Below are 12,962 nucleotides of genomic sequence, written 5' to 3' on the forward strand. Positions count from 1 at the left end.
CCTCCCAGCCCAACTTGGACAAATTGTTGTGGAGGTACGTGCAGGACATCCCGCCATCCAGGACTGCTGCGGCTGTGACGGAAGAGAAAAGGAAGAGGCGCCTCGCTCTCCTCTTGACATGTGGCGGGACTACCTTAGTCTTTCCAGGCCCGTTGCGGCCGGCCAAGGAGACATGTGGCGGGACTACCTGCAAATGCCCAGGCTGCGGGCTCCTGCCTCTCCTCCGGCTCCCCCATACGTTAAGATTTCCTGACCAAGAGTTGGCGGCGGGGCTCGCCTTATATGGGTTGCCGTTGGTTGGGCGTAGCCGTAACCCTGCCCTACTTTGGAAGGTTCCAGAATGGGGGGGGGGGCGAATGTTCTTTTTGACTTCTACTTTCTACAGTTTATCGTTATTATTCCTTGTTTGTTGTGTTAAATTAAAAGTTCAAGTTTATTAATGTTCTACGGATTTTGTTTTATCATTTCTTTCTTTCCAGGTTGCTTTTATGCTAAGTTTCTGCTAACATGGGTCGAGTAACACGGAAACACGTGTAAAAGGGATGACGCAGATTTGTACATTACATACACACGAACTCAGACGGGGGACAGTACAAGTACGACATACAAAGGCCCAAGACAAATATAAAAACAGTTATCGGTCATAATTATCTCTTTCCGTCTGTGAATTTTAAACGAGGCTGGGTTCCCGTCTTGACATTGCCCGACCTAGGAGAACTTGATCATGCCGCTGAGATTTTCCTGGCGAAATCTGTGCCATCGGGCATAATCAAACGTGGTGGTTCTGTCTGGTCTGTCTATGTAAGTCGGGCTCTTCTCTGTCTCGCGCCTTTTCTCGTACTGTCGGTCTGTCGTTCTTGTCGGCCCTTTGCTTTTACTCACGCTCAGTAGAGTCGGGCATTGGGCTTTCCAGTGTCCGACATACCTACAAAAAGCGCATTGGTCTGACCCTAAGTCTGGTCGTCCTTTGTATAGTGTCGGGGGATAAGTTGTGGGTAGCGGTGTCCTGGGGTTGTCCTGTCGGTATATTTCCCTACTTGGTTTATCCTCGTCTTTTCTCTGTCGTTTCGTAGCCTCTCTGCGCCACATACCGAGACTGTCGAGCATAATTGGCGTCGTCTTATTATTTCGAAGGGCTATTTCTAACGTTTCTATTTTATCAAGGTCAAAGGATCCTGCCAGTGGCCACTGTTTGTCTTGGCTATCTTCGGTATACCTGTGCCATAATTTATTATAAGCTATGGTGACTAACCCATAGTTTATGAACATGTCCTTATTAGGGGTGCCTTCTAGTGGAGCCATATGGTCCACCTCTAACACCCGGTCCGGGCTAAACAGGCTATTTATCAATGGGGAGAAGACAGACATGACGGCTCGTAACGAGGGACTAAAAAGTCAGCACTGCCTATCTTATCACTAGGTGCAAAGACTAGACAGAATATTTCTATTCTACGTTGTTTGCAGGCAGTGAATACCTCATGGATCCAAAAAAAAACAATAGACCAACAAAATAACAATGGGGAGAATAAGTAGGACCGCAAAGATCTGCGTTACCTACCCTTTTCACTATCTGCAAAAAGGATGGTCTCTTCCCTGCTTGCAGACAGAGAATCTCCAGGAAACAATAGTTTGTGAACAACAGTTCAGTTTCAAGCAATTATTGAGTGGGGGAGAAAAAGAACAAGCACGGCTGCTACCCTACTTATCCTCCACTGCTTGCAAAGGGAGAGAGAGCCTGTTGCTTCTCCGTTTGCAGACAGTGAATCTCTAAATAAAAATAAACAAGGCAATACTAGTATTTTGAACAATCAAGCAATCAAAACAAATTCTTTCGCAACTTGTCGTGGCAACACGACCTTACCCGGACCATGTGGACAGTTTCCTGTCTTCCGAATCCAGCGCCCGATCGTCCTCTTTTTTCTCGTCTTTCTCACGGCACTCCTGATGGTTCCCAGTCAGGACCGTAGATCACTCGAGAGAGGTCTGTTCGGAACTAGTGAAGTTCGGATGATCGGCTGCCAGACGAGGGTCTATTGGGCAAGAGCTCTCCCGATCGTTGCAGTCGTTCACTCTGTCGTCGGGACCTCTCCCACTGGATCCACGAGTCGCTGATGGGCCCCACGCTTGGGACGCCAATTGTAAAAACAGTTTCAATCGGGTCGGGGACAATCGATATTTGCCCGGCGGTATTGCCTCTGTGACCCTCTAGTTATTTAAATCAATGAAGAGGCAGGCGCTGGAGACTGGAAAGCAGGAAACAAGGTTTTTTATTCTCTCCGGAGGAGAACACAACGAAACGGACAGAAGGTATCGTTCTGAGGTGCTCTAACTGCATCCCGGAGGCCTGGCCTCTTATACACGAGTTTATCTCTTTATTACATGTAACACATTCTCATTGATACTTTGATGTACGGAAAGACATCCTCAGAATCCCCTCTTCCCAGCCCGTTCCCATACAAGGCTACAGTGGAAGTCCCCGCCCCGTTCACAACAGGTGATGATCATTGCGCAGCTGGGTATTCCGCCGATTCACGGAGTGTGCGGGTTTCGATCGGATCTCGTGGGATGGGGGGGGGGGCTTTGATCAACCCGGGGATTCTTTGATGGGGGAAGCTTTCTATTGTACGGGGAGGGGCAAGGATGGTATCGGCAGGGCTGGGTGTCGGCTTGGGAACGGGGAGGACAAAACGGGCTCACGGGGAAAAAAGGGGGTTTGCATCTAAGGGCCGGAGATCATGAAAGGAAAGCAGGGAGGTGTCGCGCTGGGAACAGGATGAGGGCCGGGGGCAGAGCAGCGTCGAAGAGGGGTTTATGACTCAAGGCAGGTGCAAGCAGGGGGTGGTCAGCGTGCAGGCTTAGTGAAGGCAAAGGGCTATGTCAGGGGCCAGCGGCATGCAAAAAGGGTTTGTTCTGATCGGGACATCTTAAAATGGCGGGCGCGTACGACAAAGTGTGGCATCAGGGGAAGAGGCAAGATGGCGCAGATAATGTTCACCAAAACGCACTAATTTTCCACACTGTGCGGTGAAAGGCCTTCACTGGCTGCTCAGGGGGCTGTGCGGTGAGAGGCCTTCATTGGCTGCCCCGGGGGCTGTGTGGTAAGAGGCCTTCACTGGCTGCCCCGGGGGCTGTGCGGTGAGAGGCCTTCACTGGCTGCCCCGGGGGCTGTGCGGTGAGAGGCCTTCACTGGCTGCCCCGGGGGCTGTGCGGTGAGAGGCCTTCACTGGCTGCTCCGGGGGCTGTGCGGTGAGAGGCCTTCACTGGCTGCCCCGGGGGCTGTGCGGTGAGAGGCCTTCACTGGCTGCTCCGGGGGCTGTGCGGCGAGAGGCCTTCACTGGCTGCTCCGGGGGCTGTGCGGTGAGAGGCCTTCACTGGCTGCTCCGGGGGCTGTGCAGTGAGAGGCTTCTCACTGGCTGCTCCGGGGGCTGTGCGGTGAGATGCCTTCACTGGCTGCCCCGGGAGCTGTGTGGTGAGAGGCCTCTCACTGGCTGCCCCAGGGGGCTGTGCAGTGAGAGGCCTTTACTGGCTACTCAGGGGGCTGTGTGGTGAGAGGCCTCTCACTGGCTGCCCAGGGGGCTGTGCGGTGAGAGGCCTCTCACTGGCTGCTCAGGGGCTGTGTGGTGAGAGGCCTCTCACTGGCTGCCCAGGGGGCTGTGCGGTGAGAGGCCTCTCACTGGCTGCTCAGGGGCTGTGTGGTGAGAGGCCTCTCACTGGCTGCCCTGGGGGCTGTGCGGTGAGAGGTCTCTCACTGGCTGCTCAGGGGCTGTGTGGTGAAAGGCCTCTCACTGGCTACTCAGGGGGCAGTGCGGCGAGAGGCCTTCACTGGCTGTCCCGGGGGCTGTGCGGTGAGAGGCCTCTTACTGGCTGCTCAGGGGGCTGTGCAGTGAGAGGCCTCTCACTGGCTGCTCAGGGGGCTGTGCGGTGAGAGGCCTTCACTGGCTGCTCCGGGGGCTGTGCGGCGAGAGGCCTTCACTGGCTGCTCAGGGGCTGTGTGGTGAGAGGCCTCTCACTGGCTGCTCAGGGGGCTGTGCGGCGAGAGGCCTTCACTGGCTGTCCCGGGGGCTGTGCAGTGAGATGCCTCTCACTGGCTGCTCCGGGGGCTGTGCGGTGAGAGGCCTTCACTGGCTGCTCAGGGGCTGTGCGGCGAGAGGCATCTCACTGGCTGCCCAGGGGGCTGTGCGGTGAGAGGCCTTTACTGGCTGCCCGGGGGTTGTGCGGTGAGAGGCCTTTACTGGCTGCTCAGGGGGCTGTGCGGTGATAGGCCTTAACTGGCTGCCCTGAGAGCTGTGCAGTGAGAGGCCTTTATTGGCTGCCCAGGGGGCTGTGCAGTGAGAGGCCCTTATTGGCTGCCCAGGGGGCTGTGTGGCGAGAGGCCTTTACTGGCTGCCCAGGGGGCTGTGGAGTGAGAGGCCTCTCACTGGCTGCTCCGGGGGCTGTGCAGCGAGAGGCCTTTACTGGCTGCTCAGGGGGCTGTGTGGTGAGAGGCCTCTCACTGGCTGCCCAGGGGACTGTGCGGTGAGAGGCCTCTCACTGGCTGCCCAGGGGGCTGTGCAGTGAGAGGCCTCTCACTGGCTGCTCCGGGGGCTGTGCAGTGAGAGGCCTTTATTGGCTGCCCAGGGGGCTGTGCGGTGAGAGGCCCTTACTGGCTGCTCAGGGGGCTGTGCGGTGAGAGGCCTTTACTGGCTGCTCAGGGGGCTGTGCGGTGAGAGGCCTCTCACTGGCTGCTCAGGGGGCTGTGCGGTGAGAGGCCTTCACTGGTTGCCCAGGGGGATGGGCGGCGAGAGGCCTCTCACTGGCTGCTCCGGGGGCTGTGAGGTGAGAGGCCTTCACTGGCTGCCCCTTGGGCTGTGCGGTGAGATGCCTGACTGGCTGCTCATGGGGCTGTGCGCTGAGAGGCCTCTCACTGGCTGCTCAGGGGCTATGGGGTGAGAGGCCTCTCACTTGCTGCTCCGGGGGCTGTGCAGTGAGAGGCCTCTCACTGGCTGCCCTGGGGGCTGTGCGGTGAGATGCCTTTACTGGCTGCTCCGGGGGCTGTGCGGCGAGAGGCCTTCACTGGCTGCCCAGGGGGCTGTGCGGTGAGAGGCCTTCACTGGCAGCTCAGGGGGCTGTGCAGTGACAAGCCTTCGCTGGCTGCCCCTTAAGCTGTGCGGTGAGGGGCCTTCACTGGCTGTCCCGAGAGCTGTGCGGTGAGAGGCCTTCGCTGGCTGCCCCTTGGGCTGTGCGGTGAGGGGCCTTCACTGGCTGTCCCGAGAGCTGTGCGGTGAGAGGCCTTCACTGGCTGCTCCGGGGGCTGTGCGGCGAGAGGCCTTCACTGGCTGCCCCAGGGGCTGTGCGGTGAGAGGCCTTCACTGGCTGCCCCGGGAGCTGTGCGGTGAGAGGCCTTCACTGGCTGCCCCAGGGGCTGTGCGGTGAGAGATCTTCACTGGCTGCCCCGAGAGCTGTGCAGTGAGAGGCCTTCACTGGCTGCTCAGGGGGCTGTGCGGTGAGAGGCCTTCACTGGCTTCCCCGGGAGCTGTGTGGTGAGAGGCCTTCACTGGCTGCCCCGAGAGCTGTGCGGTGAGAGGCCTCTCACTGGCTGCCCCGAGAGCTGTGCGGTGAGAGGCCTCTCACTGGCTGTCCCGGGGGCTGTGCGGTGAGAGGCCTTCACTGGCTGCCCAGGGGGCTGGGCGTCGAGAGGCCTTTACTGGCTGCCCCTTGGGCTGTGCGGCGAGAGGCCTTTACTGGCTGTCCCGGGGGCTGTGCGGTGAGAGGCCTCTCACTGGCTGCCCCGGGGGCTGTGCGGTGAGAGGCCTTAACTGGCTGTCCCGGGGGCTGTGCGGTTATAGGCCTCTCACTGGCTGCCCCGGGGGCTGTGCGGTGAGAGGCCCTTACTGGCTGCCCCGGTGGCTGTGCGGTGAGAGGCCCTTACTGGCTGCCCCAGGGGCTGTGCGGTGAGAGGCCTTCACTGGCTGCTCCGGGGGCTGTGCGGTGAGAGGCCCTTACTGGCTGCCCCAGGGGCTGTGCGGTGAGAGGCCTTCACTGGCTGCTCCGGGGGCTGTGTGGTGAGAGGCCTCTCACTGGCTGCCCCGAGGGCTGTGCAGTGAGATGCCTTCACTGGCTGCCCAGGGGGCTGTGCGGTGAGATGCCTCTCACTGGCTGCTCGGGGGGCTGTGCAGCGAGAGGCCTTCACTGGCTGCTCCGGGGGCTGTGCGGTGAGAGGCCTTCACTGGCTGCCCCAGGGGCTGTGCGGTGAGAGGCCTCTCACTGGCTGCCCAGGGGGCTGTGCGGTGAGAGGCCTCTCACTGGCTGCTCAGGGGGCTGTGCGGTGAGAGGCCTTCACTGGCTGCTCCGGGGGCTGTGCGGTGAGAGGCCTTCACTGGCTGCCCCAGGGGCTGTGCGGTGAGAGGCCTTCACTGGCTGCTCCAGGGGCTGTGCAGTGAGAGGCTTCTCACTGGCTGCCCCGGGGGCTGTGCGGTGAGAGGCCTCTCACTGGCTGCTCCGGGGGCTGTGCAGTGAGAGGCCTTCACTGGCTGCCCCTTGGGCTGTGCGGTGAGAGGCCTTCACTGGCTGCTCCAGGGGCTGTGCGGTGAGAGGCCTTCACTGGCTGCCCCAGGGGCTGTGCGGTGAGAGGCCTTCACTGGCTGCTCCAGGGGCTGTGCAGTGAGAGGCCTTCACTGGCTGCCCCAGGGGCTGTGCGGTGAGAGGCCTTCACTGGCTGCTCCAGGGGCTGTGCAGTGAGAGGCTTCTCACTGGCTGCCCCGGGGGCTGTGCGGTGAGAGGCCTCTCACTGGCTGCTCAGGGGGCTGTGCAGTGAGAGGCCTTCACTGGCTGCTCAGGGGCTGTGTGGTGAGAGGCCTCTCACTGGCTGTTCAGGGGGCTGTGCGGCGAGAGGCCTTCACTGGCTGCCCAGGGGGCTGTGCGGTGAGAGGCCTTCACTGGCTGCTCAGGGGGCTGTGCGGCGAGAGGCCTTCACTGGCTGCCCCAGGGGGCTGTGCGGTGAGAGGCCTTCACTGGCTGCTCAGGGGGCTGTGCGGTGAGAGGCCTTCATTGGCTGCCCCGGGGGCTGTGTGGTAAGAGGCCTTCACTGGCTGCTCAGGGGGTTGTGCGGTGAGAGGCCTTCACTGGCTGCCCAGGGGGCTGTGCGGTGAGAGGCCTTCACTGGCTGCCCAGGGGGCTGTGCGGTGAGAGGCCTTCACTGGCTGCTCAGGGGGCTGTGCGGCGAGAGGCCTTCACTGGCTGCCCCGGGGGCTGTGCGGTGAGAGGCCTTCACTGGCTGCTCCGGGGGCTGTGCGGTAAGAGGCCTCTCACTGGCTGCTCAGGGGGCTGTGCGGTGAGAGGCCTTCACTGGCTGCTCAGGGGCTGTGCGGTGAGAGGCCTTCACTGGCTGCTCAGGGGGCTGTGCAGTGAGAGGCCTTCACTGGCTGCTCAGGGGGCTGTGCGGAGAGAGGCCTTCACTGGCTGCTCAGGGGCTGTGCGGTGAGAGGCCTTCACTGGCTGCTCAGGGGCTGTCTGGTGAGAGGCCTCTCACTGGCTGCTCAGGGGGCTGTGCGGCGAGAGGCCTTCACTGGCTGTCCCGGGGACTGTGCGGTGAGAGGCCTCTCACTGGCTGCTCAGGGGGTTGTGCGGTGAGAGGCCTTCACTGGCTGCCCCAGGGGCTGTGCGGTGAGAGGCCTTCACTGGCTGCTCCGGGGGCTGTGCGGTGAGAGGCCTCTCACTGGCTGCTCCGGGGGCTGTGCGGTAAGAGGCCTTCACTGGCTGCTCAGGGGCTGTGTGGTGAGAGGCCTCTCACTGGCTGTTCAGGGGGCTGTGCGGCGAGAGGCCTTCACTGGCTGTCCCGGGGGCTGTGCGGTGAGAGGCCTCTCACTGGCTGCTCAGGGGGCTGTGCGGTGAGAGGCCTTCACTGGCTGCTCCGGGGGCTGTGCGGTGAGAGGCCTTCACTTGCTGCTCAGGGGCTGTGTGGTGAGAAGCCTCTCACTGGCTGCTCAGGGGGCTGTGCGGCGAGAGGCCTTCACTGGCTGTCCCGGGGGCTGTGCGGTGAGAGGCCTCTCACTGGCTGCCCAGGGGGCTGTGCAGTGAGAGGCCTTTACTGGCTGCTCAGGGGGCTGTGCGGTGAGAGGCCTTCACTGGCTGCTCAGGGCGCTGTGCGGTGAGAGGCCTTCACTGGCTGCTCCGGGGGCTGTGCGGTGAGAGGCCTTTACTGGCTGCCCCAGGGGGCTGTGCAGTGAGAGGCCATTACTGGCTGCTCAGGGGCTGTGCGGTGAGAGGCCATTACTGGCTGCTCAGGGGCTGTGTGGTGAGAGGCCTCTCACTGGCTGCTCAGGGGCTGTGCGGTGAGAGGCCTTTACTGGCTACTCAGGGGGCTGTGTGGTGAGAGGCCTCTCACTGGCTGCCCAGGGGGCTGTGCGGTGAGAGGCCATTACTGGCTGCTCAGGGGCTGTGTGGTGAGAGGCCTTTACTGGCTACTCAGGGGGCTGTGTGGTGAGAGGCCTCTCACTGGCTGCTCCGGGGGCTGTGCGGTGAGAGGCCATTACTGGCTGCTCAGGGGCTGTGTGGTGAGAGGCCTCTCACTGGCTGCCCCAGGGGGCTGTGCGGTGAGAGGCCTTCACTGGCTGCTCAGGGGCTGTGCAGTGACAGGCCTTCACTGGCTGCCCGAGAGCTGTGCGGTGAGAGGCCTTTACTGGCTGCCCAGGGGGCTGTGCAGTGAGAGGCCCTTATTGGCTGCCCAGGGGGCTGTGTGGTGAGAGGCCTCTCACTGGCTGCTCGGGGGGCTGTGCGGTGAGAGGCCTCTCACTGGCTGCCCCGGGGGCTGTGCAGTGAGAGGCCTCTCACTGGCTGCCCCGGGGGCTGTGTGGTAAGAGGCCTTCACTGGCTGCCCCGAGAGCTGTGCGGTGAGAGGCCTTCACTGGCTGCCCCAGGGGCTGTGCGGTGAGAGGCCTTCACTGGCTACTCAGGGCGCTGTGCGGTGAGAGGCCTCTCACTGGCTGCCCCGAGAGCTGTGCGGTGAGAGGCCTTCACTGGCTGCCCCAGGGGCTGTGCGGTGAGAGGCCTTCATTGGCTACTCAGGGGGCTGTGTCTATTCTTTGATATCCACAACAGATCCTAACAGAAATAGCAGGATTGCTTTTCTTATGGCTCAATTGGCCTAAAGTGCTGAGTCAGGTCTGCAAGCGCGCATCACCTTTGAAACTCCTCAGAATGGGCTTTTTAGTTATTAGATTGCTGGAGTTATTATAGCGCCTAGCAATAGCAAATAAGGGTCTTACACCTGTGAAATATAAACACCATGTTCAATAGATTCTTCTGTTCACACTGTTTATAAATGTTAACTTCTGTCTGCGTTCTCTTCTTATCTTGGGCTCTAGAGTGTGATTCACAATAAACATTTTAAGATGCGCATTTTGCTTTCCAGTGATCGTTGAGTGTGTATCTATCAACAAAAGGGTTTCGGATTTCCACAATTGTCCCCGTTTTGCCTCATGGGATTAATTGTTAAATGAACATATTTCATACATACATTGCTCAGTGGGTTGTGCATTGTTTGAAGTGCAGTGAGTTTTCTGATTCAGTTTGGCACATTTGCAGAGGAATGTATGATGTTACATTGCAAACATTCACTACGCATCACTTTACCACGCGGTTGTCACAATGCATGCCATTATATCGCAAGTCATTTCCACAACTTGCTGTAGGGGGTGCGCAGGACTTAGGAATAGTTTTAATTACTATTACTACTCCAGTTTGAGCCGCAGTGCTAAGGGGGAGGCGGGGCCGCGAGACGCTCCCGTGCTCGTGACCGAACCGCTCCGTCACGAGCCTCAGGTGGGCTGTGCTTGTGACGGAACGGTTCCGTCACTGCCCCGCCCACCCAATAGAACCTTCAGTGCAGGCGCAGATTTCGCGCCGCGCAGGCGAGGTGAGCGGGCCTTGACGGAACCGTTCCTTCACCAGCACAGCCCACCCGAGGCTAGGGATGGAACGGTTCCGTCACAAGCACGCAAGGGGTTAAAATTCAACACATTCCCTGGTGTTGCACGCCCCCTACAGCAAGTCGTTGATACAACTTGCGATGTAATGGCACACGTGCTAACAATCCAGTTGTTGTAATGACCGCGTTGTTTTTACAGCGTTGTAAATGCTGTTTCCCTTACTGAGTCCTTGGTAGGCCGTCTGTCTACACAAACCAATCACTGTTGCTCTAGAAAGCTCTAGAAATTTAACAATGTGATTGAGAAGCACTATACGAAGAACCACAAATAAATACATTCATGAGTGTATAAGCGAGAAGGTCATTTATCACTTTCGAGTTGATTTGAGCCGGTAGAAAACCTACTTGGGAAGCTGCCCTCTGGCCGCGACCGCTGACAACAATCCCCATTCATAAAATCTCACTGGAAGTCTTCCTAGCCACTGGAAATTGTGCTTTGGGATGCCAAAACCCCCTCTATATCCCCAGCTCGTACTCAGAAGATTTGCATTGTTCCTGTTATCTTGTTGCTCGGACAGGAAAAAAAATCTGCCACATTATTTTATTTTTATTATAGAGTTTTGTATAGCGCGAACAAGACCCGTGGGTATCAGAGCGCTTAAACATCGAGGTAGGTTACATATTAACAGTCCAATATCAGATTCTAAAAACAAACATATGTAAGGTAAAAGGCGCAGTGGCTATAAGGGGTGCCTAAATAAACCTTTTACAAACAAATGTGCAGTTAGTAATAAAAGGTGAGAGAGGCCTAGTTCATAACTTGGTCCATATCAGTAGATAAGGTGGGCATTGCGAGACCCCGATTGCATGAGGACAAGGGGTTGAGATTGCTTAGTACCTTGGACTCGTTGAGTTCTATTGCATAGGAATGGCTTAAACCATCTCCGCACATTACATCACAATTACATCGAGGTAGGTTACACATTGACAGTCATATATCCATTCTAACAACCAACAGATATAAGGTAGAAGAGGTTGTGGCTATAACGGATGCCTAAATAAATAAGTATATATCAGATACATGTGCAAATAGTAATAAAGGTGAGAGAGGCTTGGCTTATAGCACCGTCCATATCAGTAGCTAAGGTGAGGTAGAGGTTATATAGTTTGGCTCAGAGACCCCCACTTGGTTCATACAGGGCTGTGGTATTGATAAGGGTACAGCCGAGGCTAGTGAGTGGAGTCAGTTTCTTGATAAAGATAGTAATCATGAAGAGGGATCACTCTTCCGCTGATGTAGTAGAACATACTGGCGATCCGTCGGCTTCCCTATGCCAGGTATTTACTCATCATAAAGCTTTTCAATTCCCGTTTGAATGTTGCGCTATTTTGGATCTTCCTAATGCTAGGAGGGAGTGAGTTCCAGACTCTGGGGGCAGCTCCAGTGAATGCTCGATCATATGTCTTTTTCTTTCGAAAAAAGGCCGGCCTCAACAGCAGCTCCTTGGCGCTTCTCGTTGGTCTGTTTCCTCCCGATAACTTTATTTTCTTGCTTAGGTATCCTGGCGTGTTATAGTGCACCGCTTTGTGAGTGATACATGCTGTCTTCATTTGAATTCTGGCCTCATAAGGTAGCCAGTTTAGAGCTTTCAGGTGAGGGGATATATGGTCAAATTTTCTCGATCCAGTGATAAGTCTTGCCGCAGCATTGAGACAGGCTTTTAGCGGTGCTGTAGATGTTTTAGGTAGACCAGTTAATGTAGAGCAACCATATTCGATCCTGGATATGACTAGGGACTGTATAGCCAGTTTTAAGTCTGCTTTTGAGATGAATGGTTTTAATTTTCTAAGGTAGCTCAGATGGAAGCGGGCACTTTTGGCCATTGAATTGATGTGGGCTTTCATGTCGAGGTTCTCATCTAATATGATTCCCAATGATTTAGCTGAGTTGACGAGGGTTGGTGTGCAGTTAAGCGCGGTCACCAATTTGGTCCATTCCTTTACTTCCGGGTTGCTCCTTGGAGGTGCAATTAGCATGAATTCTGTTTTCTGGGCATTTAATTTCAGATGGTTCGTCGTTAACCATTGCATAGTCATCTTTAGTGTCTTATTCATTAGATCAATGTCATCGAGGGAGGCGATCTTTAAGTATATTTGCGTGTCGTCGGCATACATGTGGTAGGATATCGTTGATTTCCGAAGGATGTCTGTAAGAGGTTCGACATATAAGTTGAATAGATCTGGGGATAGAGTTGAGCCTTGCGGGACCCCAATTGCATTAGGACACGGGGTTGAAATTGCTTGGTTAACCCGGAATCGTTGGGTTCTGTTGCTTAAGAACGATTGGAACCATCCCAGTACATTGCCTGTCAATCCCATCCTGTCCTGTAGCCTGGAGAGTAGTGTTTCGTGGTTTACCGTGTCAAAAGCAGATGACAGGTCTAGGAGAATCAATAGGCATGCTTGATTTTGGTCTAGTGCTTGAAGCGCGTCATCAACGATATGCAGGATCGCTGTTTCTGTGCTGTGCCCAGCTCTGAACCCTGATTGGCATTCGTCTAGTAGGGAGAACTTGGTGATGTGTTGCTTCAATTGGCTCTGCACGCATTTCTCAATTAGTTTGGCCAGTAACGGGATGTTGGTTACTGGTCGATAGTTATTCGGATCTGATGCGTCCGCTGTCGGTTTTTTGATTATTGGCACTACTTGTCCTGTTTTTAGGCAGTCAGGGAGGATCCCTTGAGTAAGTGAAGCGTTTATGATTTTGGTCCATATTGGAACCACGATGTGGCTGATTCCTCTTACACATTTTGCAGGTAAAGGGTCTTGATAGTGGTTGTTAGGTCTGATTTCTGACAGTGTTTTGGCGATCTTGACCTGGTCGTATAATTCAAATGTGTCCCAGATTGCTTCATTCTTTGTTTTAATACTCTCTGTTGACACACCGGCCTCGCTCCTCGGCAGGGTTTGGGTCGGGAGGATAACCGCAGCGCTAGAGAGCTCAACCTCTAGTGATTTTGTTTTCTCGCAGAAGAATGTAGAGAATTCCTCACAGCTT

Source organism: Lissotriton helveticus, chromosome 4_1 (genome assembly GCF_964261635.1).
Source record: "Lissotriton helveticus chromosome 4_1, aLisHel1.1, whole genome shotgun sequence".
NCBI classification, from domain to species: domain Eukaryota; kingdom Metazoa; phylum Chordata; class Amphibia; order Caudata; family Salamandridae; genus Lissotriton; species Lissotriton helveticus.